Source organism: Pleurodeles waltl, chromosome 3_1 (assembly GCF_031143425.1).
Source record: "Pleurodeles waltl isolate 20211129_DDA chromosome 3_1, aPleWal1.hap1.20221129, whole genome shotgun sequence".
Taxonomy (NCBI): domain Eukaryota; kingdom Metazoa; phylum Chordata; class Amphibia; order Caudata; family Salamandridae; genus Pleurodeles; species Pleurodeles waltl.
In genome coordinates, this window is record NC_090440.1 from 1,570,335,003 (window position 1) to 1,570,357,031 (window position 22,029).

Sequence of the window (22,029 nt, forward strand, 5' to 3'; positions counted from 1 at the left end):
ATGGCATTGTGTGGGATCCTGGGATTCTGTGAGGTTCTTTCTGCATTGGGTTGTTTGACTTGAGAACTTGTGTTTGGCTCATTGACCTGATATCTATGGTTTAGTTTCCAAATTGTAGTTCAGTGTGCATCTCCCATGTGCTGTGTAGTGAGCAAGATGTTTTAGTGTGCGTTCACTGGAGGGGACATGATACTTCCACACACACAATAGATTCCAATGTGGTGGTAACATGGTTGCCCTACATGGCCTGGGTAATTCCATCTACTTTGACGTATGTAATTGCAGATGAAAAGCAGAGGTGAGGCCATTTGATTGGGCTTGGTGGCAATGCCCAACACATCTCCCTGCACAGAGGTGTTCAGTAGTGACAATGCACAATTGTCCCATGTGTGACTTGGTTCTATGTAGACATTTGTGGTTCCCTCTGCCAGTGGCTCATGTGCAACCGTGCACCTACACTACTGAACCTGCTCCAGGTAAGCTGGCTAACTGGCTTGTGGAGGTGGATGTATGTGTGCAGGAAGGACTGTCTCCCTGTACATCTGTTATTTAGATGGAGATTTGGCTTTTTCAGTATGTGCAGCAGTGTACAGTTTGCATTAGTGTCACATCAATATGTGTTCATAGCACAGTCCACCTCCTTATTGCTAGATGGTAACGTCACCCAAGGAGTGATGTGTGATGTTGGAACTGCCTCAGTATTTCCATGTCACCTACATGTGAGTCAGCATCATCATGCTATGTGTCTCATGGTGTTAGACGTGCAGCAACACACATTGCACACCCCTTCCACAATATTTATTACTTGGGAGGGTGTTGGATTCACTATGTGGCCTTATGTAATATTAAATGGTTCATCTTCCAAGTTGTACTTCCAGTGCAGGCCATGTCATTGTCACTGTGTGATTTGAAATTGGTCCCTTGTAGCTCTAGAGTAGCATCTATTGTTATTGGCAGTCGTCATTTGTCCATAGGTCTGTATCCTATTGGGTCAGGGAGTCAAACATAACTAACTACCTGTGTCACACCTCGATGTCTTCCTGGCCACATGTTAATGTAGTGGTGTGTGTATTGTGTGTCCTACAGGGTTGCTGTGTCGTGTGTATATTACTAGGTTTATGGACTTACCGACAAGAAGGTCATTGCCATATCGTCCATCCTGGAAGTGGCGATTGATGGTGCTGTGGCGAAAGATGAAGGAATCATCTACACTCCCAGGATACTTTGCCAAGATGTTGGTGAACAATCCCTGGTGGTAAACAATGGCCTGCACATTCATGGAGTGAGTTTGCTTTCTGTTGCGGTGTAAGTGCTCGGTTGCAGCTGGTTGTACAATCCGGACATGGGTGCAGTCAATAGCACCAAGCACATGAGGGAAGCCATGTATTTAATAAAACCCTGTTTGGTCTCCTGCTGCTTCTGCTGTGTGTTGGGAAAGCTGAGGTGGTGGGGTGTGAGGGAGATGATGGCATCAAGGACCTTGGGAAGGAAGGCGGAGAATGAGGGCTGTGATACCCCAGCAACCAGGGCACCTGTACTTTGGAATGAGCCACTTGCCAAACCTGTGCAGGATAACTAGCAGCTTGGTCTCCGATGGAATATTGTCTGGTGTCTGCAGGCTGGCTGTTAAATGTGGCTCTATTTAGCGAAGCAGCTGCTGTATGGCTTGCCAGTTGAGTCTGTACCTCTGGATTATATCCTGTACCCTGAGGCCCTGGAGGGTTGTCCTGGTCCTGAAGAGCCTGTCCTGCCTTCTGCATTGCCTTTGGTGTCCACGTTGGTGTGGTGGCAGCTGGTGCTGTTGGTCCTGTGCTCTGCATTGTCTGGCATGCTTCATGAGTAGCACCTCATGTCATGTGTTTTTTCCTTAAGTAGTGATGTGTGTGCCCCATTTTAATGCCTGCCCTGACTAGGAGTAAAAAATTTACGCAAATCGGGCTTTGCGTCATTTTTCAGGTCCGCTTCCCAGCCGTGCGACGTTTTTTCCCGGATGGATAAATATGGTGCACAGGTGTTTGAGTAATTTTTTGGATGGAAATGCCTAACTTGCATCTCATTGATGCAAGGTGGTTTCACGTATCCAGAAAATGACACAAACTCAGATATTTTGATGCAAGACAGGTATATCGCCAAAATATAAATATGGTGTTAAGTGTGCACTGGATTTGCATTAAAAAAAATGACGCTAGTCCGGCGCAAAAAGAGTATAAATATGGGCCTGAAAATACAACAAATGGCTCAGGATCTCTCATGGGGTCTGTGAACTGGACATTGTGTTCCATTGAAAAAACACTTGCACATGTAAAAAAATCTCCACATTCACATGCATCTTGTCATCTTTTACTGTGATCCATCAACTCATCTAAATGTATGCATTGTGTGAAGCTATGACAATGAGAAGAGAACCTAATTACATGTGTGGCTTCCTGTCAGACACAAAGCTACACACTAGGACTATAACATGAAAAAGGTGACTTATGGTGTTGTGGGCCACAACCGACTTACGGAGCCTTAAAAGCATGGATTGAGCAGATACCCATGCAAGTTGACATATGCCATGTATGGGTCACAACCAAGTGTCTGGAATTTTCCCTGATGCGAGCACCAGTACAACTAATATATGGAAAAGAAGAGACAAATTTGATCACCGTCGGGCAGCTGTCTGTGTGTCAGGATACATTCCCAAAATAAGTTTAAGTAATTTGTACCACACATTACAAGATTATTTCTGACAGACCTCAGCGATGACAGTTGAAGTTCCATACTTACCTGTCAAAGACTCTCTATACATACACAATGTGAATGTCAAGAACTGGGGATTACAAATGTTTTGAGTAGCTGATGTCATATTGCAGCCAGTCCGATAGCTCCTTGATCATAGGGGATGTGCATAGCCATACATGTACATGAATACAGAAAACATACCCTAAGGCATTCCTCTAACTTGGCCAGGGCACACATGAGTACACCCAGACACTCAACCAACATGGACACCTTATTGTCTAAAACTAACAGTATTTACTGAAACGTAAAAACAGCACCTTATTAAAACCTAACCTAGACACTATCCTACACTAAACTACCCTAAACTAACTTATCTATACTTACCACTATAGCTATCTATCCTAATCTAAACTTACCTTAAACATTTAACATCACACACTAAACATTGTCCCCCTAACCCCCTTAAGAATCAAGTTGCAAGTAGGACAACATTAACTAAAGCTACACATATACTAACTTAACCTATATCCTAAACAAATATATATATTTTGTAAATGTTTTGATGGATTTTTTCATTTTTTAAATGTTTGTAATAAACCATAGAGCCCCATACATAACACCCACCCAACGTCCCAAAACAAAAACCCACCGCCAACTATACTTACTTTATCCTACAACTAACCTAATTTATTTAACTAACCTGTCACTACCCATCTACAACCCACTAAAACTGATTACAATATACAACGGGAGACGGGAAGGAACTGGGAGGCTGTGCATTAACATGATTAAAGCTTCTTCAGCTTTTTTTTGCAAAACTTTAACAACTTGAAATTGCGAGCATTGTCCAGCTCAGGCTTGTCCAGTCACACTATAATGGCTCCAATGTCCCCCCTCATGTCTGTTTGAGATGCGGCTATTGGGGGCTGCTGTTGCGGTGGCTGTGTAGGCATAGGTGCTGTTGATTTGGAAGGGGTTGGAACAGCTGAGGCCCCACTGACCCCTGATGTTGTACCCAGTGTGCCCTTTACAGTTGCGGCCTGTTTCAGACGTCCCCATGTGGAATGGCAAGCCAAGCTTTCCCGCCAGTACCTCCTAGCAATCTACTGGTACCCTTCCTGTACCTCCATGATGTGGCGGAAATGCTCTGCCCTCTTATCAAAAGCAAGCTTCTGTGCTGTGGTCATAGTGGCAGCTAAAACATGAGGAGAACATGGCGTTGAGCAGAGGTAAAACAAACATGCAATGGACCCAGCATCCTCAGATGACACATGCTGTCCACCAGACATTCCACAACAATGTAAATTACCAATTCAAAACTAAACTTCCTACCAGCCATCTACAGTATCATGTACATGTCACTGGGTTAATGGCCCAGAGGTAAGTGGACTAGTGCTTCCTTGTGCAACATATGTGTCATCATACTTGAGGATCAAATGGCCGAACAAGTCCCAAATCCCTATGCCATAGTCAAAAAGTGGCTCAATTCATGTATTTGACTACTTTGACACCCTTTGCGCTACATTAAGCCTTGGCCAGGCATCATGGATGCAAGGTGGGGTTTTCCCGGTAGAGGGACAGGAAAAATTGGCACTGGGAATTCTAAGGAATGCCAATGCATCATTCATGTGTCCTTGGGTTAACACCTGCTCAGAGCAAGCGTTACAAAGGGACACACCATTGCTTACAATGGACCCCTATGTACAGTTCAGGGTTAGTGCCCATATAGTTTGCTGTAAGCCTCAATAGTACATCTATATTGTCTACAGATTTTGTACCTATTGCCTACTACCCTGTGGCATGGTGTGCAAACTTTCTTATGCTGTACCCACATGGTGGCTCTATAGGTGCCGTAAGGGGCACAGGAAGAGTGGCTCTGCACCTGGTGCAGCGACAGTATTCCTTCTTATTGAACTATCTGTGCACATGCATGCTTAACATCTCCTAAGTACCAGGCATAAAGTCAGCATCCACATTCTATTCACATGTGATGTGACGAAGCTCATTCACAATAATCATGATGGGTAGATCGTGTTGGTTAATCTGCACACATCTAGTTTGCTATAATCTGTAGACATGTCCCATATCCATATGGAGCAGAGTTGTATTCTCATTGTGTACTTGCACTGCCTCTGCCTCACTTAATGTCTGAAGAGTAGTGAGGCACCGGTGGTGCAAGTGTCTCCTTCATAAGCCCCATTGAGATCTCAACACATGTACATCATTTGCACCATGTCCTGAGTAACTTAAAGCAACGTATGGCAGACAGTGCTGTAAAATGTGCTGTGAAAAAATGTTGGCAAGAGGCATGCTAATCTGATAAACAGCATCTCTGACACATATCTTGACTGACATCACAGTGTATGTGGGCATGCTCTCCTCTTCCTAACACACACAATTCCATAGCAGCACAGCATGGCACTTGCGAAACAATCAACTTTATCTACATCCTCGACATTGCACCAGACGTGATTCCAATATCCTAACTCAGATGATGGCATCTCATTGGTCACACATGAAATTTCAACTTTGCATTGCACACATCATATCCTTGCATACAAAACCCTGGAATGACACATATGACGCACAAGGTGACACTTACTGCCGCATTGGGGTCTTCAAACTGGGACACATCTCCAATTGTGTAGGCTAGAGGTCCACCTGCAAGACATGACAGGACCTCAAACCTTAGTGATTTTAGAACATTTATGTACATGGACAACTCTTACACATTCAACTTGTTAAGCTGAGTAAGCAAGTCCACTTTGTGTTAGGACTGAACAACTGCTAAACATTACATTTCTGACTGTAAGACAAAGGGCTAGATTAAAGAGGCCCTGGCACCACTATAGTGTCACTTTCCCCAACAGTGTTTTTTACTGCACCATATGTACAAGGATCTGTTATGCAACTTTTTGTAGCGTAAAGCCTTCATGTATATATTGGGCAGCATGACACAGTATTCTGTATAAAAGGGCTATGCAATGGTTGTTGCAGTGGTGTCCAATTAAACAATCCATTGCTTTTGACTCTGCCCCAGATTTTCAAGACATCTTATATGTTGCCAGTGCCAAAAGACTGACAACAGCCCAAGGGTGGTGTAAGCATAGCAAAGAGTTGAGGAATGCATTGATACCTCCTTGTTTCTTGCTTCTTATATGTGTGCACCATTTGAAGGCACACATATTAGAGGTAAAATTAAATGGATGTTTGCTTATGTGCATGTAGGTGTCCCTTCCTGCATCTTTACAAGAAAACTTAACAGATGTCTTGGCACTACTAAGTGGGCTGCTTTCTTCAGCACACATAGACGTGGGACATCACCATTGTAGACTTTTGATGTCCAGGAAGGGATACCTACCTGCACACAGACGCCCCCCTCAACACAGACACACTTGCACTGTGGTCCAAGAATGCCTGTTTTGGTGCAGGCTGATGAGTTATGTGCCGTGCAGGCACATACGTAGGCCTGCCCCGTACTCTCAGTAATATGGGGCAGGCTTGTGTTTCAAATTCAGCACAGCGCTGTGCTGCTGATGTTGGCACAGACCATGCTGCACCTGTTTCACACATATGTAGCTCATAGTTACCACAAAACAACATGCACAGATTTGGGTGGCAGACATATGCACATGTTTCAGATACATATATATAGCAATATAGGGGGACAGGATACTGGCCATTGGCTAAAGCATTGAATCTTGTAGTTGAGCTATGTGAAGAAGCAGCCAACCACTCAGATGGTTGCCTGTTTTCAATCGCATAGCACCAACACATACCTCCATCATGTGCGTGCAATATGTAACATATGGCACACCATGGTGTATGTCAAGACACTGATGTTGAGAACCCTGTCAGTATTGTTGCACTTGGCATGTTTGGCATCATACATGAATATGCTACACATGCAAAGTGGAAATTGGCTTCTTGATGACAAGGGAACAGTCATGTAATCAACCAGCCTTAGGCAGATATATAAGTTGACTGCAATAAAGGAACAGTGTAACCAAGTTGATTTTGAGGCTATATTTTTTAGGTGTCACCTACAGCAAGAATACACAGCTTCCATTCCTCAAGCCCGATTCTGTCATCATGTGACACCCGCCTTTCACACTACCACAGTGCTTGCACTTGTCAAATGTTTGACATATGGTTAGGTAGTAGTTGCCTCCATTGGCAACATTATCTATTAAAAATAGGCACAGCTGTAGCATCATGAGGCAATCACTCCTGCTTACATTTGTGTAACTGTCATGTCACTCTTCACATACATGACGCTCGGCACACACACACCCATGACTGACAATACTCCTGAGTCATGTTTCCCATCACTTCAACTTTACTTACCCCATTTACACAGTTGTAATGATCATGATGGACATATTCTTTTGTGCTTATGAAACATGCACCCTTGCACTATTCTACATGTGTGTGCGATATTTGACACTTTATGGGGTATATCTGATACACAACGTACACAAAGAGCAATGTGCAGTTTGTCTGCACCTGCTGCATAGCTAAGCTCTCTTAAATACCATTTGCTTAAGACACAAAACTTCCTGTCCTGACGTTTGACAAAACATGCTGCTGTCACACTTATGTCGCCCTGTCATACACATGCAAATGAAGATGTTGCGGTGCAAAAGGGATACTTACCAAATGGTCTCTGAATCACCAGGTGAACCAATAGATCTTGCTCTCGTACAATGAGGCCTGCCCTACGGTGTTTGATTTGGTGGTTGGTACACACAACACCAAAGATCTGCCATAGGTGGTGAAGCACCTTTGTCACAGTGTCCTTTCCTCGGGATCTGCATGTCGCTGAACAAAAGGCCCACCTTCCGGCATCACCAACTCAGAAAGCTAATATAGCACAGAGTTATGGTGAAGCTAGTCGGGGCCAGGGAATTAGGGTAGGGAACAGCAGGGAGAGACATCTGAAAAGGAAAAATGGTTAAGCATGTATGTATATACTTGTTCATAACAGCATTAACATTCAATTATACACTGAGACAAAGGCGTCTCCGTGAATGCAAGTGTTGAGACCCTTATGGAATAAACAAAGGCGTCTCCATGGATGCAAGTGGTGAGACCCTTATGGAATAAACAAAGGAGTCTCTGGGGATGCAAGAGTTGAGACCCTTATGGAATAGACAATGGCGTCTCCATGGGTGCAAGAGTTGGGACCCTTATGGAATAGACAAAGGCATCTCCGTGGGTGCAAGAGTTGAGACCCTTATGGAATAGACAAAGGCGTCTCTGTGGAAGCAAGTGTTGAGACCCTTATGGAACAGACAAAGGCATCTCCGTGGATGCAAGAGTTGAGACCCTTATGAAACAGATAAAGGCGTCTCCGTGGATGCAAGAGTTGAGACCCTTATGGAATAGACAAAGGCGTCTCCGTGAACGCAAGTGTTGAGACCCCTATGGAATAAACAAAGGCATCTCCATGGATGCAGGAGTTGAGACCCTTATGGAATAGACAAAGGCGTCTCCGTGGGTGCAAGAGTTGAGACCCTTATGGAATAGACAAAGGCGTCTCCGTGAATGCAAGTGTTGAGACCCTAATGGAATAAACAAAGGCATCTCCAGGGATGCAAGTGTTGAGACCCTTATGGAATAAACAAAGGCGTCTCCGTGGGTGCAAGTGTTGAGACCCTTATGGAATAGACAAAGGCGTCTCCGTGGGTGCAAGTGTTGAGACCCTTATGGAACAGACAAAGGCGTCTCCATGGATGCAAGAGTTGAGACCCTTATGGAATAGACAAAGGCATCTCCGTGAGTGCAATGGTTGAGACCCTTATGAAATAAATAGACAAAGGCGTCTCCGTGGATGCAAGCGTTGGTAGAATCATGATACTTCAAAATGTCATGACCCTTAGACCAAACTGGGCGTAGCCCTTCTCTGAATCATGGAACAAGAACAATTAGTAAAATCATGATACCTCAGGATGGCATGAGCTCTAGGCAAAAAACTGGGCGTGGCCCTTCTCTGAATCATGGAACAAGAACAATTGGTAGAATCATGATACTTCAGGATGTCATGAGCATTAGACAAAACTGGGCGTGGCCCTTCTCTGAATCATGGAACAAGAACAATTGGTAGAATCATGATACTTCAGGATGTCATGAGCATTGGACAAAAAACTGATCGTGGCACTTCTCTGACTCATGGAACAAGAAGAATTTGTAGAATCATGATACTTCAGGATGTCATGAGCATTAGACAAAACTGGGTGTGGCCCTTCTCTGAATCATGGAACAAGAACAATTAGTAAAATCATGATACTTCAGAATGTCATGAACTTTAGACAAAACTGGGAGTGGCCCTTCTCTGAATCATGGAACAAGACGAACTGAGACCTCTGAACCTTGAGAACTTAAGAGCTTGGACCATGGACATACTCTAAACATCAATCATGCAACTACTATGCATTCATAAACATAAAATGTTTGGTCTGAAAGTTTTACTCATGTAAACTGAAGCGCCTTGATTATTGGACCAAGCGTGCTTTACTCATGTGAACTGAAGCGCTTTGATTGCTGTGCCAAGGGTGCTTTACTCCTGTGAACCGAAGCGCCTTGAATGCTGTGACAAGGGCGCTCTACTCCTGTGAACTGAAGCGCTTTGAATACCATGCCAAGTGCGCTTTTCTCCTATGAACTGAAGCGCTTTGATTGCTGGGCGAAGGGCGCTTTACTTGCTGTGAACTGAAGCGCTTTGATTACTATGCGAAGGGCGCTTTACATCCTGTGAACTGAAGCGCTTTGACTGTCGTGCCAAGTGCGCTTTACTCCTGTGAACTGAAGCGCTTTGAATGTTGTGCCAAATGCGCTTTACTCCTGTGAACTGAAGCGATTTGAATACCGTGCCACGTGTGCTTCACTCCTGTGAACTGAAGCGCTTTGAATACCATGCCAAGTGCGCTTTACTCCTGTGAACTGAAGCACTTTGAATACCCTGCCAAGTGCGCTTTACTCCTTTTGGAAGTAACGACTTCCTTCCAAACTTGGATTCAGCAAGGCCTTACCGCTAATGAGTATGACCTACTCGTTTTTGAATGCACCATGGAAACAAGGATACTTCGGTTGGATGACACTCTTCCATTGAGGAACTCTGCTCTTCTCTAGAGAAACCCACATTGTTGTAATTTAATAGCGATTAGATTAAGCATTAGCAGAAGACATCTTGTATTTAGCAACTATTGTGAACATTTGGCGGAATCCATTTTGTATTCATGGCAGCCATTTTCTCTGCCATGTGCTCGCCATGTGCTCTGTCCTACCTTTCTGTTGACTACTCTTGAAAATCTGTCTAGTGACAAGTTATATTTAGCATCTCCCACTTTCGCACATGCCCAGTAAGATCTGCAGCTGTTAGTAATCAGTAACAGACAGTAATGTGTCAACTAGTCCTTGAAACTGTTAGACCCTCCTACCTGTCGACTGTGCATTTCCATATGACCTTACATGTATGTAAGTCTTGCTTCTATAATTGTACCACCTTCTTTTAGCCCCTGCGTGGGTATAAAAGGACCATGCTCTCTTAGTTCAGTGTGCTACTTCAAACATTACCGAAGGGTGCTGTTTGAACTGTAGTACCACCACATGAGGTTTAATAAACTTTGTCTTTTATTTCAGTTTCTGTGCCAACTTCTTCCTATATGGTCTGAGGACTTTGTGCAGAGAAGGGCGAACCCCTTGCACTAGTAGGCCTTGCTGAGGCTTACTTCAACAACATGAGGTCTGGCTGCATCGAAGTCTTCAAAATAGTGAGCAACGTGCTTGGGTGTGGCTGGGCTTTATAGGCCTGCCACACCCAAAGATGGCTGATGCCTCTAAAAACATGGGAATTGTAGTCCCTTCATGGAATAGCACTGATAAGTGCATCTTGTCCACCAATGACCTGAACCTGCAGGTCTATGAGCTTTGCCACAGGGCAGACGACGTTGATGGCCACCTTAGGAGCAAGAGGGGATGACAAGTGGTGCGCAGAAAGCGCCGCAGAGCCGCGCAGAGGAATTTTGGGCGGGACCTGGACCGCACATGGTTCTATTCCTGACAACATTGCCCCACTGCAGCTTCCATGCCTTACTTGGGTAGTCCTGGATGACCCAGCCACCGATACTCAACATCATGGGGAGGTAGTGTTTGACCAGCCAGATAAACCCTCCCAGTTCATCTCCACTTATTCTTTGTGGTATCCCCTTTTCAACATATTGCAAATTCTCTCCACAGCAAATAAAATAGCCCCAAAAATAATAAAACACTACCCCACCTAACCCCAAATACCCCAACAGACCATGCAACCCCATGACAAACACCGACAAAACAATTACTATGACAGGACAAAACACTGCACAAGACTCCGCATAATGACAAATTTGGCAGGATAGCAACAGGACACAGCACAAAAGTCTCAAAACCACCACTCCTCGACCAGCACCAGCTCGACACACCCTCTCACAATCACAGACAAAAAGACTGTGAAGTAAAAGTGAAAGTGAAATCATTGTACCATGTTTACAGCAAGGAAGTCCTGTTTCATCACTTCTTGGGAGTGTGCATAATATCTTCTGATATGCGCTGTTTTTTTTTTAATGCATGACGGTCATGCGTGTTTTTTTTCCCATGAAAGCTGACAATGCCTGTCGACTTGCATTTGATCCGCAGGGGCCAGGCATCATTTTCCTTATTAGCGAAGTATGGATTATTGCTGTTTGCGTGAAAACTTTTGATGCATAATGGGAATGCGTGGATTTTGTTGGAAAGGCTGATAGTGCACCCAGATTCACATACCTTGTCACAGGGGCTATGCATGTATTTAGTCATTGTAGTACGGCTACATGTGTGTGCATGTGCATTCATATATGTAATGGTTACATCGTAATATGTGTTACCATATGTTTGTATATGTGTGTGATGCATGCGATGACTGATACCGTTTCCACATGTGTTGGTAGATGTTTTCCACATACATGTTATTACATGTGTACTGGAAGTGTACATATGTGATGTAACATATAATTGTGGATTTACCACCTTGTCATGTCTGATCTCCAAATGTATGTTTGAAAACACCTCTTTAGATATAATGGGCTTTTTCCAATAAATGTTCATGCATGTGATATCCTTGAGAAATCGTACTCAGAGGATGCAGTGGGCTAAGGCTGGGTTGATATCAGGTAACCCAGGGAAATGTGAGTGCATGTGTCTCCAAACTGTGGTGTGTTGTATGGTTCAGGTTTCATAATGCTATGCTACACATGTAAAATATGGTTCCCCATGATGCAGAAGATGGTGTACTGACATGTCAATGAAGGTTGGTATGTGACGTGTGTGGAAAGATATGAGTAGTGTAATATGTGTAATGAATGCCAAAGCGGTGTGCTAATGGGATATGGAATGTCACAAATCTATCTTCCAGGATGGACATATGTTGGCCATAGTTTCATGGCTATGTATTCATATCAGTGCCACCTATATTTCCCTATATGGGAACATATCCAAAGGTCATTTAGGTCTATGTATGATCATGTGATACATATGCATTTTCATTAGTGGAAGAATGATTTTTGTGCATATTCAAATAGACAATACCAACCATTATAGGTAATTGCTAATTCTTTTATATCTAGGCCATTCACAGGTACATCGCTTTTCACATGAATTTCCAGATTAGCTGCAGGCATACGTCAAGACAACACAATTGTGTGACTTGTGTGTAAGCATGTACTTTGGGAGCGCTACAGACTCTGCCTACATTCCACCCACACTTTCATATGATGGTGCATTCTCCCATTTATTGATCATTCCTGGCCATGGGGCATATATGTGTCCAGTGAACCAGCACCCATTGCTGCTCCACTTTTTTGCGATCTTAGCGCACTCTACAGCAAACATGTGTGTGATAGGTTTGAGAGATAGCACACCATGTGGTAGGATTGGGGCCAATAGCACTCACAGTACGTAATGCCATTGTTATATGGTGCAGGGTTAGGGTCAGACGTTTGTCCCGTACCCTGACCAGTCCATGATGGTCCATTGATACCAATGGTATTCCCCCTTGTCACACCTGCTCAGTGCTGGCATTACAGCTACCCGCCTGAGATGTGACACAGTTTAGTTTCTTATTTTCAAGTACACCATTTTGAAACAGCCCCTACTTTATGTACACCCCCTTGCATACATCTTGACTGACGTAGCCATGATGTGGTGCAAGGCATCGGATCTGGTGCAATGCCAACATAGTATTTATGGTGCGTGGATCTAGGCCTTCAAGAGCCACATGAGTGTGAGTTATATGACGCTGATGTGTGGCATGGAGATGCTACACCCTCTTACACCACAACCTATGTTCCAACATTCTTTGTAACTGTTGTGATTTTTTCCTGCTCTCTGAGGTATGAACAACTTTCCCATGGTATATGTAGCAGAGAATGAGTACACAATGGACAATCTGGTGGAAAGTGATTTAATGGTGATATTTACAGGGTTGTACAATGTCTAGATGTAGAAGTTCAGTATAATTTGTAGTCTCCTGCGAACTGTTGCAGCAGTGTTTTGTTATTCCCCTCCACCTGTGCAGCACCATTGTCATCCTCCTCCTCACTGGGGACATCTACCAGTTCATCCCAGTAGACATTAGTCCGAATACACATGTTATGCAAAATTGTACATACAAGGATCACCTTGCATACCATGGGTGGTACCTACAACAGGCTTCCTCCTGTCAGGGCCAGGCACCTGAACCTTGACTTCAAGAGCCCAAATGTCCTCTCCACCACATTTCGTGTCCTTCTGTGCCCTTCATTTTATGCCCGCTTTTTCTCTGTTGTCAGGTTGCCAATAGGAGTCATCACCATGGCTGGATGCCATGACCTTTGTCGGCTGCAGAGGAATGTGAGAGGATGTATCTGTCATGCATATTTGTGGTGTCATATGTGCCATGGCAGATGTTATTTTTAAGTGGAGTGGTGACTCAGACTTGCATCTGGTATTGTGTGTGTTCCTGTTTTGTTGAATGGTTGCATTGGTGTGTGGCAGTGGACATTATTATCACGAGTTGTTGCTCAGGGACATAGTGATTGTCAAATTGAATCTGGACTGACCATTCGCCCAAGCAAATTATCTGTTGTGTTGTCCATATCTGAGGCTGTGTCCTAATGTTAGTGGAACCTACCACCTTCTTGCACCACACTAGCGTAATTCGTATTGACACTATGGTAGCCCTACAAAGCCAAACTTAGGCCACCATGTTACCATGTGGCACTACTAATGCAGTATAAACACTTAGGCCCTTATTATGACATCTGCGGTCTTTTTCCAAGACTGCTGATGCCAAGGGCGCCAACAAACCACCAGTGCTGGCGGTATATTTGGCACCACATTATGACATTTCCAGCTCGTACTGGAGCTAGCGGCAATGTTGAGGTGCGTTGGGTGCAGCAGCACCCGTCGCGCATTCCACTGCCCTTATTTCTGGCAGTGGAATGCGCGATGGGGCTGTGCATGGGGGCTCCTGCAGTGCCCATGGCAAGTGCATGGGCACTTCAGGGGCCCCCAGGGGCCCCCGAGTCTCCCATACCGCCAGCCTTTCCATGGCTGTGTTTACCACCATGGAAGGGCTGGCAGATGGGGACTCGTAATCCCCAGGGCAGGATGGGGACTCGTAATCCCCAGGGCAGCGCTGCTTGCAGCACTTCCCTGGTGGATTACAACTGCCAGGACCGCCAGGACCGCAAGGCTGCAGGATGGCGGCACCCTGGCGGTATTGGCGGTATTACCGGCGCATCTCCACCACAGTCATAATGTGGTGGTAAGTACCGCCAGCCTGTTGGCAGTACTACCGCCACATTATCGCCTCATGCCGGGGTTGTAATGACCCCCATAGTGACCCTTTGTGGCTGAATATGCCTGTGCCAGCCATCATGTGTACAAGGGTGAGATTCACACAAAAGGAGGACTAGAAAAACTGGTGCAGAGGATTCTCCAAGGTTCATAGACATGATTTATCACAGACACTTTCAATACCTGCACAGAGCAAGAATTAGGAGGGGGAACAAAATAGTTTTGTATGGGTCCCTATGTACTGTACATGAAGTGGTCAGGTATGTTCTCAATACTCCTACAGAGTCCATCCACTATCTTGTCACTATTGCACCTACTCTGCATCATGGTGCCCCATTTATTATACAAGGGGCCCACATGGTGCAGTAGGGTGTGGCAAAAGGGCACATTACAGTTCTGCTGTTGATTCTGTGTCACTTGTCTTACATGTGGTTCTCAGTCCCTTCACTTTAGACCTTCAGATGAGTGATGTTCTGGGACTTTGAACCTATTTTGTGTCGTGTGTGCCATGACACAGGTGTTGTGCCCTGTATGTAACATGTGATTCCCACCCCTCTTCTCTTGGAAAAGCTCACTTGCACAGTTTTATTGTTGGCAATTGCTGGCTGCCAAACGTATGTGCATGTGGATTATGGGCACAGTGTGGCACCATTGTATGGTTTGTTTAGTGATGTATGCATGCGTTTTCAAACATCTGTGTGACAGGAGAGGTAATTATGTGTTTTTTTTTCAATGTCCTGCATCGCATGCCAATTCCTGCTAAGTCCCATGTCTCCTCATTCACATGTATCTCTGGCCTCTCCCAGTACATTGTAAGTAGTCAAGCTCCCACAGTGTCCTGGTGGTACCCTGGTATCATGTTAGGGAGTTGTGAAATTACCATGTATGATTGTAGGAGTGCTGAGGGGTGTCCATCCCTACACATGGTCTTTCATGGCTGGTGATGTTGCATTCCTATGTTTGCAACACAATGCACCAGACAGGTGAAGGAGGACACAATGGTACGTCTGATGTGTTTAGGTGATATGTAGTTCGTGATGGCAACACTTGGATGTCATTTGATATTGGTACTGCTGGAGGCTTCTACTCCATGGCAAATGTGAGGCTGTGCCTATATGTGATTTTCTTTACGTTGACATAGACAATGCCAGTCACATCACTGAGCTATTCCTTGTAGGTATTTTGTGTGTGGGATCTGTATTTAGTTGTCAACCAGTGGACGCTTGTAGTGGTTTGGGCCCAGCTTCTGTATACATAGGGGACATAGCTACACCTGTTCTTCATGTGGTGTACTGGTCAGGTTGTGGCTGTATTATGTACATAAAGGTGTATGTGGGTGTAATGTGCATTGAATGCAGTTTAGTGTGGCATATGTGTTGTTGTTTGTACATCTGTGTTGCCCTGTCCTTGTGTAGTTAGTGGGGAGTAGGTATTGTTTGTCCTACAAGGATGGTCTGTTGTCTGTCTAATGATTGATATGGTGGCTTACAAGCAAGTAGCACATTGCCATATTGTCCTATTGTCCATTCTGGAACTGCTTGTTGATGGTGGAGTCCTGGAACATGTAGGCATCACGGACACAGCCAGGATATTTGGCTAGGATGTTTGTGAACAACCCACGGTGGTCCACAATGGCCTGCACATGTATTGAATGGGTGTGTTTGTGGTTCCTGTAGAGGTGTCCCATGGCAGCAGGTGGCACAAATTGGACATGGGTGCAGTCTATTGCACCAAGCACATGCGGGAACCCAGCAATTTGGTAGAAACCCTGCTTGATCTCCTGCTGCAGTTGCTGGGTGTTGGGGAAGCAGATGTGGTGGGGTGTAAGGCGAGTGATTGTCTCCAGAACTTTTAGAAGGAAGGCCGAGAAGGATGGCTGGGAGATACCACTCACTTGTGCGCCAGTTGTCTGGAACGCTCCTGTCGCCAGCATATGGAGGACAGCCAGGAGTTTGTTTATGGGTGGACAAGTTGTTGGAGTTTTCACCCTTGCAGTGATGTCTGGTGCAATGTGGTGTAGCAGGCATACAATGGTCTCCTGCTTCAGATGGTAGGTTCTGATGACATCTTGTTCCCTGAGCACAAGGATGGTTGTGCACTGTTGAAATGTCCTCTCCCACCTTCTGCGCTGCCTTTGTGGCTGCTGTGGTGGTGTTTGGGGTTGCTGCAGTGGTGCTGGTAGCACCTGTTATTGTCACTGTCATCTGTGGCATGTGCCAAGCTGGATCATTAAGAGTTTCATGCTGTTTCGGGTGGTTGCCAATGCTCCTTCTGTGTGATTTCCTTATGTACTAGTGTGTGGGCCTCATTATAATGCCTGAACTGACCTGGCATTAAAATTTGATGCTAATTGGACTTTGCATCATTTTTTGGGACCAGTTCCTTAATGTGTGTCGTTCTTGCGTCGGGCAGTAAATAAGACGCTGGTGGGCTAGCATCTGTTTTTGGAAGGGAAATCCTACCTTGGATATCATTGTCGCTAAATGACACAAGGTGGGGTATCGCTACCCAAAAATGACCCAAGCTGTAATATTTTGTCACTAGATGGGTCTTGCAACAAAATATAAATATGGCTCTAGGTTAGTGCCACTTTTGTGTCAAAATAAATGGTTCAAAGGCCGCACTGAGTTTCCTTAAATATGGGCTCTATTATCTACTTTGTAGAATCTTTCATGTGTTGGAAAGTTTTTCTCCTGAACCAAAATATTGTGTGGAGCATAATAAATACAACTGAACTGTCACTTGCACATAGAGCTACTCTTGAATGCAAACATGTATCAAATGTTCTATAGCTCTTCACAGCTATGTACAAAATTACGTAGAATTTATATGGTAGTTACTCCCACTATGTAAACTTGAACACTAATTTGATGATGTCATCAGGGATGTCATCAATGATGTAATTTGAGATGTTATCAGTGATCTCATATAACATGCCATGAGTGACGTAACATGTAAGGTCAAAACGTTAACTTAGTAACTGAGAAATTCACATAACTATAGCATTTCTTTAACCTTTGTTTTTATCATGCAAAAAACCATATATATATATATATATATATTAACATTTTCCACCCAATCCATCTCTCCTCACGCAGCGGGTGAGTGGGTGTCCAACGTTCTTGGGGGTGGAACCCATGAATACATGCACCAACTCCTCCTCAGGGGAATGACAGGCACTTACGGGGAATCCAGTTTCCAATTTAATTTATTGCCAAAAAGCACAGACATATTTTGGCATTCAGCCTTTTTCAATGTCAGTGTACCAAACTTACAGTCTTATTTTATAGTAATCATGTGATAAAAATACAGAAAAACAAATGACAGGCAAATTATACTAATAATAAAGTGCAAAGTGAAAGTGCAAACATGAGCATGGCGGCCGTCCTAAAATATCTATCTACACCTTTACCAGCCCACTGTTGTGCATTTAGTTTCACCTTCATAAATCAATGGTCAGATCACATTACCAATACAATCTTTAGATACAACGATATTAGAATCTTGATGTTACACTAGCCATAAAATTTGTGAGCAATCAGCATTCAATTCCATTCAACTCTAATATTCAGTTCTAATTCAAATGTGAACATAGAGACCATATTAGACAGTCTTTTAACACATGTAGTCAATATAGCAGCCCCCTGCTGTGCACTAATGTGTATCTTCATCCAAAATTAGTTTGATCCTAATCACAATTCAGCAATCACATACTTGGTCAGATCTTATCCCCAATGTCACATTGGAGTGCCACACTACATTTTAATAGTATTCTTCCCATTTTATTTGTATACAATCAAGGTTCCTGAATTTCCAACTGTAGGAAAGTACCATCTTGCCTGGCATGTTACCCCCATATTTCACTGTATATATGTTGTTTTAGTCTATGTGTCACGGGGACCCTGCCAGGCAGGGCCCCGGTGCTCATACGTATGTGCCCTGTATGTGTTCCCTGCGTGATGCCTAACTGTCTCACTGCTAACCAGAACCTCAGTGGTTATGCTCTCTATGCTTTCCAAATTTGTCACTAACAGGCTAGTGACCAATTTCACCAATTCACATTGGCATACTGGTACACCCATATAGTTCCCTAGTATATGGTACTGAGGTACCCAGGGTATTGGGGTTCCAGGAGATCCCTATGGGCTGCAGCATTTATTTTGCCACCCATAGGGAGCTCTGACAATTCTTACACAGGCCTGCCAGTGCAGCCTGAGTGAAATAACGTCCACGTTATTTCACAGCCATTTACCACTGCACTTAAGTAACTTATAAGTCACCTATATGTCTAACCTTCACCTGGTGAAGGTTGGGTGCAAAGTTACTTAGTGTGAGGGCACCCTGGCACTAGCCAAGGTGCCCCCACATCGTTCAGGGCAAATTCCTCAGACTTTGTGAGTGTGGGGACACCATTACACGTGTGCACTGTACATAGGCCACTACCTATGTACAGTGTCACAATGGTAACTCTGAACATGGCCATGTAACATGTCTAAGATCGTGGAATTGTCACCCCAATGCCATTCTGGCATTGGGCGGACAATTCCATGATCCCCTGGGGCTCTAGCACAGAACCCGGGTACTGCCAAACTTCCTTTCCGGGGTCTCCACTGCAGCTGCTGCTGCGGCCAACCCCTCAGACAGGTTTCTGCCCTCCTGGGGTCCAGGCAGCCCTGGCCCAGGAAGGCAGAACAAAGGATTTCCTCTGAGAGAGGGTATAACACCCTCTCCCTTTGGAAATAGGTGTGAAGGCTGGGGAGGAGTAGCCTCCCCCAGCCTCTGGAAATGCTTTGATGGGCACAGATGGTGCCCATCTCTGCATAAGCCAGTCTACACCGGTTTAGGGATCCCCCCAGCCCTGCTCTGGTGCGAAACTGGACAAAGGAAAGGGGAGTGACCACTCCCCAGACCTGCACCTCCCAGGGGAGGTGCCCAGAGCTCCTCTAGTCTGTCCCAGACCTCTGTGATCTTGGAAACAGAGGTGTCTGTGGTACACTGGACTGCTCTGAGTGTTCAGTGCCAGCAGGTGACGTCAGAGGCTCCTTGTGATAGGCTCTTACCTCTCTTGGTAGCCAATCCTCTTTCCTAGGTAGCCAAACCTCCTTTTCGGGCTATTTAGGGTCTCTACTTTGGGGAATTATTTAGATAACGAATGCAAGAGCTCACCAGAGTTCCTCTGCATTTCCCTCTTCACCTTCTGCCAAAGGATCGACCGCTGACTGCTCAGGACGCCTGCAAAACCACAACAAAGTAGCAAAGACGACTACTAGCAACTTTGTATCGCGTCATACTGCCGGCTTTCTCGACTGTTTCCAGGTGGTGCATGCTCTGGGGATAGCCTGCCTCCTTTCTGCACCAGGAGCTCTGAAGAAATCTCCCGTGGGTCGACGGAATCTTCCCCCCGCAACCGCAGGCAACAAAAGACTTCATCACTGGTCCTCTGGGTCCCCTCTCAGCATGACGAGCGTGGTCCCTGGAACTCAACAACTCAGTCCAAATGACTCCCACAGTCCAGTGACTCTTCACTCCAAGTTTGGTGGAGGTAAGTCCTTGCCTCCCCACGCTAGACTGCATTGCTGGGTACCGCATGATTTGCAGCTGCTCCGGCTCCTGTGCACTCTTCCAGGATTTCCTTTATGCAGAGCCAAGCCTGAGTCCCCGACACTCTAACCTGCAGTGCACAACCTTCTGAGTTGTCCTCCAGCGTCGTGGGACTCCCTTTTGTGACTTCGGGTGGACTCCGGTTCACTTTTCTTCTAAGTGCCTGTTCAGGTACTTCTGCGGGTGCTGCCTGCTTCTGTGAGGGCTCCCTGACTTGCAGGGTGCCCCCTCTGTCTCCTCATCCAAGTGGCGACATCCTGGTCCCTCCTGGGCCACAGCAGCATCCAAAAACTCTAACCACAAACCTTGCAGCTAGCAAGGCTTGTTTGTGGTCTTTCTGCGTGGGAACACCTCTGCAAGCTTCTTCACGACGTGAGACATCCATCCTCCAAAGGGGAAGTTCCTAGTCCTCTTCGTTCTTGCAGAACACCAAGCTTCTTCCATCTGGTGGCAGCTTCCTTGCACCCTCAGCTGGCATTTCCTGGGTTCCTGACCACTCTCGACACTGTCGCAACTCTTGGACTTGGTCCCCTTCTCTTACAGGTACTCAGGTCTGGAAATCCACTGTTGTTGCATTGCTGGTGTTTGTTTTCCTTGCAGAATCCCCCTATCACGACTTCTGTGCTCTCTGGGGGTAGTAGGTGCACTTTACACCTACATTTCAGGGTCTTGGAGTGGGCTATTTTTCTAACCCTCACCGTTTTCTTACAGTTCCAGCGACCCTCTACAAGCTCACATAGGTTTGGGGTCCATTCGTGGTTCGCATTCCACTTTTGGAGTATACGGTTTGTGTTGCCCCTATACCTATGTGCTCCTATTGCAATCTATTGTGACTTTACACTGCTTGCATTACTTTTCTTGCTATTATCTACATAATTTTGGTTTATGTACATATATCTTGTGTATATATCTTATCCTCATACTGAGGGTACTCACTGAGATACTTTTGGCATATTGTCATAAAAGTAAAGTACCTTTATTTTTAGTATATCTGCGTATTGTGTTTTCTTATGATATTGTGCATATGACACCAGTGGTATAGTAGGAGGTTTACATGTCTCTAAGTTCAGCCTAAGCTGCTTTGCCATAGCTACCTTCTATCAACCTAAGATGCTAGAAACACCTCTTCTACACTAATAAGGGATAACTGGACCTGGCACAAGGTGTAAGTACCTCTGGTACCCACTACAAGCCAGGCCAGCCTCCTACATTGGTTGTGCAGCGGTGGGATAAGTACTTGTAACTACTTACCACTTTGTCATTGTGTACTTTTCATAAGAGAATAATATACAAAACAAGTTCAGTGTATGTACACCTAACCAAAAAGTTTTGCTTTTCTCCTCTTACACTTTCTACTAAGTGCTGAAAAGTACTCCAAAACTTCTAAAAAGTTTCTAAAAGTTTTTTAAAGTTTTTTTTCTGTTCTTTAAAAAGTTCTGAAACGTTTCTTTCTTCTCACTGTCTCTAAACCTTCTTTTATCATGTCTGCTGTAGAGTCTTCTCTTAAAATGGTCAATACTACCTATGACAATTTAAATTTCAAGAGCCTAAGGAGTCTCTGCTTAGATAGAGGTTTAGTGATAGGAAAGAACCCTACAAGAGAGTTTCTGTATAACATACTCATTGTGAATGATGAGTCCCTAGCTGGCACTTCAAATGAGAAGGTAATAGATAGCTCCCATTCTGACTCAGGGGCACTCCTTGAGGGAGGTGGGGAGGGTTCTGTTCAAAATCTTCCCCTTAGCAGACCACATAGCAATGCTGGTAGTAATAGGAGCTCCCATCATAGTAGGGATGTTTTTATTCCTGGAGGCCAGGTTATTAGAGTCCAAGCTGTTAGGGACAGATCTCCCT